At 32.7% G+C, this 6626-nt stretch overlaps 2 non-coding genes across 2 annotated transcripts; both read left to right on the forward strand.

Annotated features, from left to right (window-relative positions):
* Nucleotides 1-3443: 3443 nt before the first annotated feature.
* Nucleotides 3444-3607, forward strand: LOC134240448 (U1 spliceosomal RNA). Its single transcript, XR_009986449.1, has one exon. It is a non-coding gene; the product is annotated as a U1 spliceosomal RNA (small nuclear RNA).
* Nucleotides 3608-4941: 1334 nt separating this feature from the next.
* On the forward strand, nt 4942-5105 carry LOC134240446 (U1 spliceosomal RNA). The gene has a single exon (XR_009986447.1). It is a non-coding gene; the product is annotated as a U1 spliceosomal RNA (small nuclear RNA).
* The last annotated feature ends 1521 nt before the right edge of the window (nt 5106-6626 follow it).

Consider the following 6626-nt stretch of genomic DNA (forward strand, 5'->3'; position numbering starts at 1 on the left):
CAATCATAGCGAGACTTCCCCCTCTTATTATAGTTTCCGGAACATTGTTTTATTATTCAAAAAAATTCTAACAGTGTTAATTTATGACGACATTATCTTCCATATATATACATGTATTTATATATTTATTTTATATGCATAAACAGTTTGAATATCGTTTTAACTGTTTGATATCCATTATAACATATGCATGTACATTGAGATGATATGATATATATATAATATGTATACCCTTTCCTTTACATGTGTTGATAACGAATAATTTTATTAGTTCACGAGTCACTTATATGAAATGTTCTGATTGTTTTCAGCATTTGAATAAAAAAAAACGATAGCATAGTTTTGTTTGTTTGTTTTTCTGTTTGTGTACAAACATTAGCTATTTACACATTAGATATGGTTCAACCGATTTAATAAAAAATGTAGCGAAAAGAAGAAAAATTTATAGTACTTTAAGACTATGCGAGAAATAAAATAAGTGTGCTCGAATGTGAAAAATAAAACATGCATTCCAAATCTCAATTATGATTTTCTTAGTTCCTAACTATATTTATCGAAAGTTTCATGTACATAAAATTTTACGTATTTTTTATATGTGTATTCAAACATCCAATCGTCCAAACCCAGTTTAATAAAATATCTTTAAATAAACACTTTTTAAAACACGATCAAAATGAAAAAAAATAATTGTATGAATTGATGTATGGGTGTGATGAGCAGGGGATGCACACATTTTCATGCAATTTTTCCGGTCATAAATTAAAAAAAGGGGGGGGGAGGTTAAGCCCAGTCCATGCATCCGGTGCCTTTGCTAAAATATGCATGACAGTCAGAATTTGATTTAAAGTGTATTAGAACTCAAATCCATCTTATTTGATTTTATAGTGATGTAATTTCATTGATATCATGCAAATTTAATTTCAAAATGAAATACAAATCCTAAAAATACTTCATAAAATTTATAAAAGTTAAAAGGTCCCTAAAGCATACAATAAATATTTAATTATGTCAATGTATATAAAATCCAAACTGAAAACCGAAGGGGGAAGACTCACTCTGGTCATTATGGGGGGAAGTCTCATTATATAGCCATATTTCCCCCCAGGGGGAAGACTCACTATATAGCCAGACTTCCGGGGGGAAGTCTCACTATATGACACGGGCCCCGTGTCTCCTTGTATTAAGTACCAAAAGTTTTTTTTCCTTATTCCTTAACCTTTGACTTCGATTTACTTTTGAAAAAAAAACAGCAAACTTGGCCATAAGTGGTTGCTGCTATAGTTTTCGGTCACATTTTACATAAATGTGGATTGGCAATCCGATGAAGATAGGCATCTTCCCAAGATCGTTTTGATAAGTTATGGACTGAGATCAATATCCTCTAATTAGTCGTTTTTGTAACGGTCTCTGAAAAAATGTACTGAGACTACGAGGCACTACTGTCGATCTTGGTCTTCGGGGTGGGGATGTTACCGACCAGATATAAGACTATGATTGAACCATCATGCAGCTATCAAACTGTCTTACCGAATTCATATGTTCAATAAACAACATTTTGATTAAATTAAATAAACCCTGAAGAAAATCTTCCTTTTCTAGTTGACCTCCAATCGTATAGCCTAATTCTATCTTCTACAATGGGGCAATTCGAATGTAAGCATTTGCCACATATTTTGTGAGGTGACGTCAAGTTTTACACAGTTCGCAATTCATATAATTTGTCACATACCAAACGTGCTCGCAGTTTTCATCAATTCATTTACTCAAGCCCTTATGAATTAGATCTACATTGTGTACTATAAAAATGTTTATCTTTAGAAAAAAAAAATTTCTAGAAAAATTGCAATAAACATGATAAATAATGATTTTTATTTTATAAAAGGGAAAATGTTTCGTATCATTTCAGTTTTCGTTTCGGGAAAATGACAGATCCTCAGTAAGGACGGACATATCACCTAAGCCTAGTTAGAATGTAAACCGAGGTTGCAGCCGTTTTACTTTGTTTGGGAGTTATCTACCTTTTGTTTACAATCTCCAAAAAAGAGGAATAGATGCTGTACACTGAATCACGTATCAACCATTTCATGCATTTTAATAAAAAGGTAAGTCGATGTTTTTGTTCAAAACATGCAATGTACACCTGCATGCTTGATACTTTTACGTGTTTGTGCAATATTATAGATCAGTGTTAATAGAAAACATGATCGAAATATTGCTTATATGTACTTCGCTATCCAAGGCAAGTATCTGATTCGTTTACTTGCATCCTCAAAGAAAGATGACTGAGGGTAAACAATCGGACACTTGGCGTGCTAAGATGATTTAAAGGAACTATTGAACACACACCGTTGTCCTTAGATCGTACATACCAGGGAAAAAATAGATTGCCTATAAATATATCCGATTCCCCAAATCCTATCCATTTTTTTTAACGGAACATTATTTTACTATGGAACAATAACCTGCTACATTTGCCTAGCTTTTACTGAACATTCTCTGTAGCTAAAAAAATACTATATTCTCTCTCTCTTTCTCTCTCTCTCTGTTTTTCGTGAATCAAAGGGGGAGGGGGGTTTATTGCAACCCCCGTACACCCTTCGAGCTCCGTCCCACAGCTGGATCCGTCACAGTTTTAAATAGCCACACCACAGGCTCTGGCAAACCGTTCCTTTCTTCTGAAAGTGTAAATGAGTGCGTTTCTGAAGGGGGGAGGGGGGGGGGTATTGAGTGTATTCGGAGTTCGATATCTTGTGTTATTATTAAAAAAATTATCCTAAAAATTTATTTCCGAAACAAGTGCCTGTGAGCAACACTGCAAAGATCACTACTTCGCTTTAATTAATAATTTTTTTTAACAATTAATTTTCAAGTATAAATATAGCAATGAAATGAAAATGCTTATTTCAAGTACAGATGGCATATTCAAGTCTTATAAGTTACAGGCCTAAACTCAAGTTCCAACCGTACGTCTCCCTTAATATATGCTAGAGTTGTCTATCTTGTTTTATGTTTCGTTCTTAAATGTCATTTAGAAATGCTTTATTTAATCAAATTCATAAGATAATTTGATAAGTAAAATACTATTGACATACAAGAAATAAATTTTTACTAGTTAGGAAACCATATAAAAGAATTTACAACATCTTGACTTTTTCCAGCATGTTTCAAGTATGTTCAGGAAAGGTAATCAGTAAATTTCTCATATTGTACTCGGTCAGGCAATATCAATGCCGTTTATATAAACAAAAGGATAAAATCTTGATCATAAGGTTAAACAATAAAAATCAACACACAAGAGAAAATGTCTTTATTAGCACAAACTAAAGATTCTTTCACTCTATTTTTTCGAAAATTCAAAATTATACGCTAATTTTTTAATACTTATAATGACAAAAAATGACAAGTGCAAATATTATTTAAAGTCTAACCGCCCTGGTCTAATCATACTTACCTGGTGCAGGGGATACCATGATCAGCATGGTGGTTCCCCCAGATCGAGGCCTTACCATTGCACTCCGGTTTGGCTGAAGTCTGCGATAACCCCAAATGCGGGTTACTCGGGCACGTAATTTTTTAGTGTAGGGGTCTGCGTTCGCGCTAACTCCTGATCAATATTTAATAAAAGTTTCAATTCATTTCCACTTCACAGGGTTCTAAACAGTATCACTCTTGAAAAATAAAAAATTATACCCTTCTTGTTCATGGAAAAAGTCCTCACAACTGATTATTATACTCGTTATAATTTAGTTTTATATACTTCACATATTACATTCTTATGAAATTACGATTGAACAAAAAAGTATTTTTATTATGCGCCCGAATCGAAAGATCCGAGGCGTATATAGAACATAGGGATATAACTTTGCCAATACTCCAAGTAATTGAAAATTTATACAAAAAAAGACTACGTCATGCCGACAATGACTGTTTTAAAATATGATAAATTATTTTGGATATTGAATACATTTGCATTTTTATTCACTTTTGCAGACCTGTTTAGAAGCAATTTCAATCTGGGGAGTTTAGAGAGGGAGTATAATTTTTTTAAAATTAAAAAAAAAGAAATACTGTAGTCATTGTTTTTGAATGGACAAAATGGCAAATTATCATTGTTTTCAATATATAGTTTTTTTTAAAATTCAATTTTTTTTTTAAATTAGATCTTTGATCCTCTGAACGGCTGCATTTCAGCGCTCTAGACCGCTACACAAAACTGTACAAAGCAATTTAGTTGACGCACATCAAAGATCTTATTGTTAAAAATTATATATATTTTGTAAATATTTATTTAACTTTAAACTACAATCCTGTTACTTTATGAGTAATATAATTATGTTTATATGTATGCAATTTTTAAGTTTTGTGAATTTAATTTTAAAATACTGTGAAGCTCCAACCAGCCAATAAAAGTTTTTCTTAGTCAAGGTAAATCTTGACCTGAAATAATCGTTATAATTAAGAGTTATCCATCTTGGCTTCCCTTTGTATCTTTTCCTTAAATGAATAAATAAAATGAGAATTGAGCTAAATTGCATTATCATTACAGAATTTTCAAAAATATGTTGAAAGAAATTTATATTACATAAAAAAAACATAGGGACTTGCTTTAAGTTTTAAAGCACATACTTGCATTAGAATATGATTTTGTTAATGTACGTAATAAAATATTCAGGAAAGATAATCGGTGTTGTAGTACATACAAAAACCAGACAAGCTAGATATAAGTAATATATTTTATTTTTTGATACCCGGAAAAAATTTAAAATATTTTTACACCATTAGCAAAAACGTAAAAACGTAAATTTAAAATTTAATTATTATTGGTGAATTTAATTGCATTTTCAAAAGAAAAAGTGTTTTAATTTGCAGTTTTTAAATTTTACTACTTTAAATAATGCTTAGTAAAGATATTATATATACCTTTATAGCCCTTTTCTGATCATACTTACCTGGTGCAGGGGATACCATGATCAGCAAGGTGGTTCCCCCAGATCGAGGCCTTACCATTGCACTCCGGTTTGGCTGAAGTCTGCGATAACCCCAAATGCGGGTTACTCGGGCACGTAATTTTTTAGTGTAGGGGTCTGCGTTCGCGCTAACCCCTGATCAATATGTAATAAAAGTTTCAATTCATTTCCACTTCACAGGGTTCTAAACAGTATCACTCTTGAAAAATAAAAAATTATACCCTTCTTGTTCATGGAAAAAGTCCTCACAACTGATTATTATTCTAAGTTAAGTCTCGCGAGATGTGACTATATTTAAATCACTCGAGTGGCGGCTGTCGGTCCGTGCAGTCGTAGTTTTCTGCCTCGCTGCCCAACAGTTTTTGTTAGCTGTAGCGTCGTCATATGTAAGTATATTTTACTTTATTTGTAATACTAGCTTGGTGCTAGTATATATTTTGGTGAAACAGTTGGTAGGTTCGGCCGAGAACTGTTGTTTTTAGTGGGTCCATTTTTAATGTGAATTTAAATTGATAATTTAATTGCTTTCGGGAACCTTGGAGGTTCATACAGTTTTAAGAGTAATATAATGGACCGGGGATCCGTTATTTTATGTAGAGATAATGGGATTTTTCTTTATATTTGATTTGCATGGTTTTAATCTGGATATGTGTGAGCTGTTGTTACATGAACGTAATTCAAACAGCTGTAGAATGCGAGGAGCATTTTATTATGTGGGATTTTGTTGGACATTTTCCATCGGACTCAATTATAAGTGATTTTGATAGTAAAATTTGTGAATACATGTTTGCTATTCTTGAAATTTTGTTTGGACTGTGTTATTTATACCTGTCGGTGAACTAATTTTGTCCGGCGAGTGGTGTTCACCGGCGTGTGACGAGGTATTACAAGGTGTAAAATCTCGTGCGTGTTTGGTTTAAGTGTACAGTGAGTCTATGTATATTGAGAATTCGTGATATTTATTAGTGTAAGAAAAAAAAAATCTTTTTAAGTATTGGGAATGTTTAAATATTATATTTTTGACGTTTTTAGAGCGAAGTAAGAATGGCTGTGGTGCTGAAACCCAGGCACAGTTTAATTGGGAAAAGTTTGGTGCCAGTAGTTTTGAAGTTGAAAGCTTCAGATGGTAATTCGGAGGATTTGACGTTGGCCAGGTGAGCAATATATTATAATGCATGCCTTCATGATATACATTAAAAAAAAAAAAAAAAAAAAAAAAAAAAAAAATTAGGAATTTTTATGTGTTTACAGGTTGAAAAGAGGATATCCTTTAGAGGATTACTCATTGGTTGAACTCAGAACAGAGTTTGAAAAACTGACAGGAGAGTCAGTCAAGGATATTCTGATGTTGGCAGGAATAGGAGGATAATATTGAGACTGTAAGAATACTCATGAGTTATACTATTGAACATGCCAATACGGTTGGGGCTCCTAGGGGCCAGGTACTAGAGGCAACTGCTACTGCTTCTACCTCACGTGACAATGCTTCTGGCTCTTCAAGTAGTACGGTAACTGCCCAAAGGGATCAAAGATCTTCGAGTAGTAACTCTCAAGGTATATCTTTATCTATCTGATATATGTTTATGTGATAAATAGGAATTTAATTTGAGAACTGGTTTTATATTAAGTCAACAGGTTTTCTTATACATGTTTGAATGT

This window comes from Saccostrea cucullata, unplaced genomic scaffold (assembly GCF_032062105.1).
Source record: "Saccostrea cucullata isolate Sc308-1 unplaced genomic scaffold, CSIRO_AGI_Scuc_v1 ctg246, whole genome shotgun sequence".
NCBI lineage: Eukaryota > Metazoa > Mollusca > Bivalvia > Ostreida > Ostreidae > Saccostrea > Saccostrea cuccullata.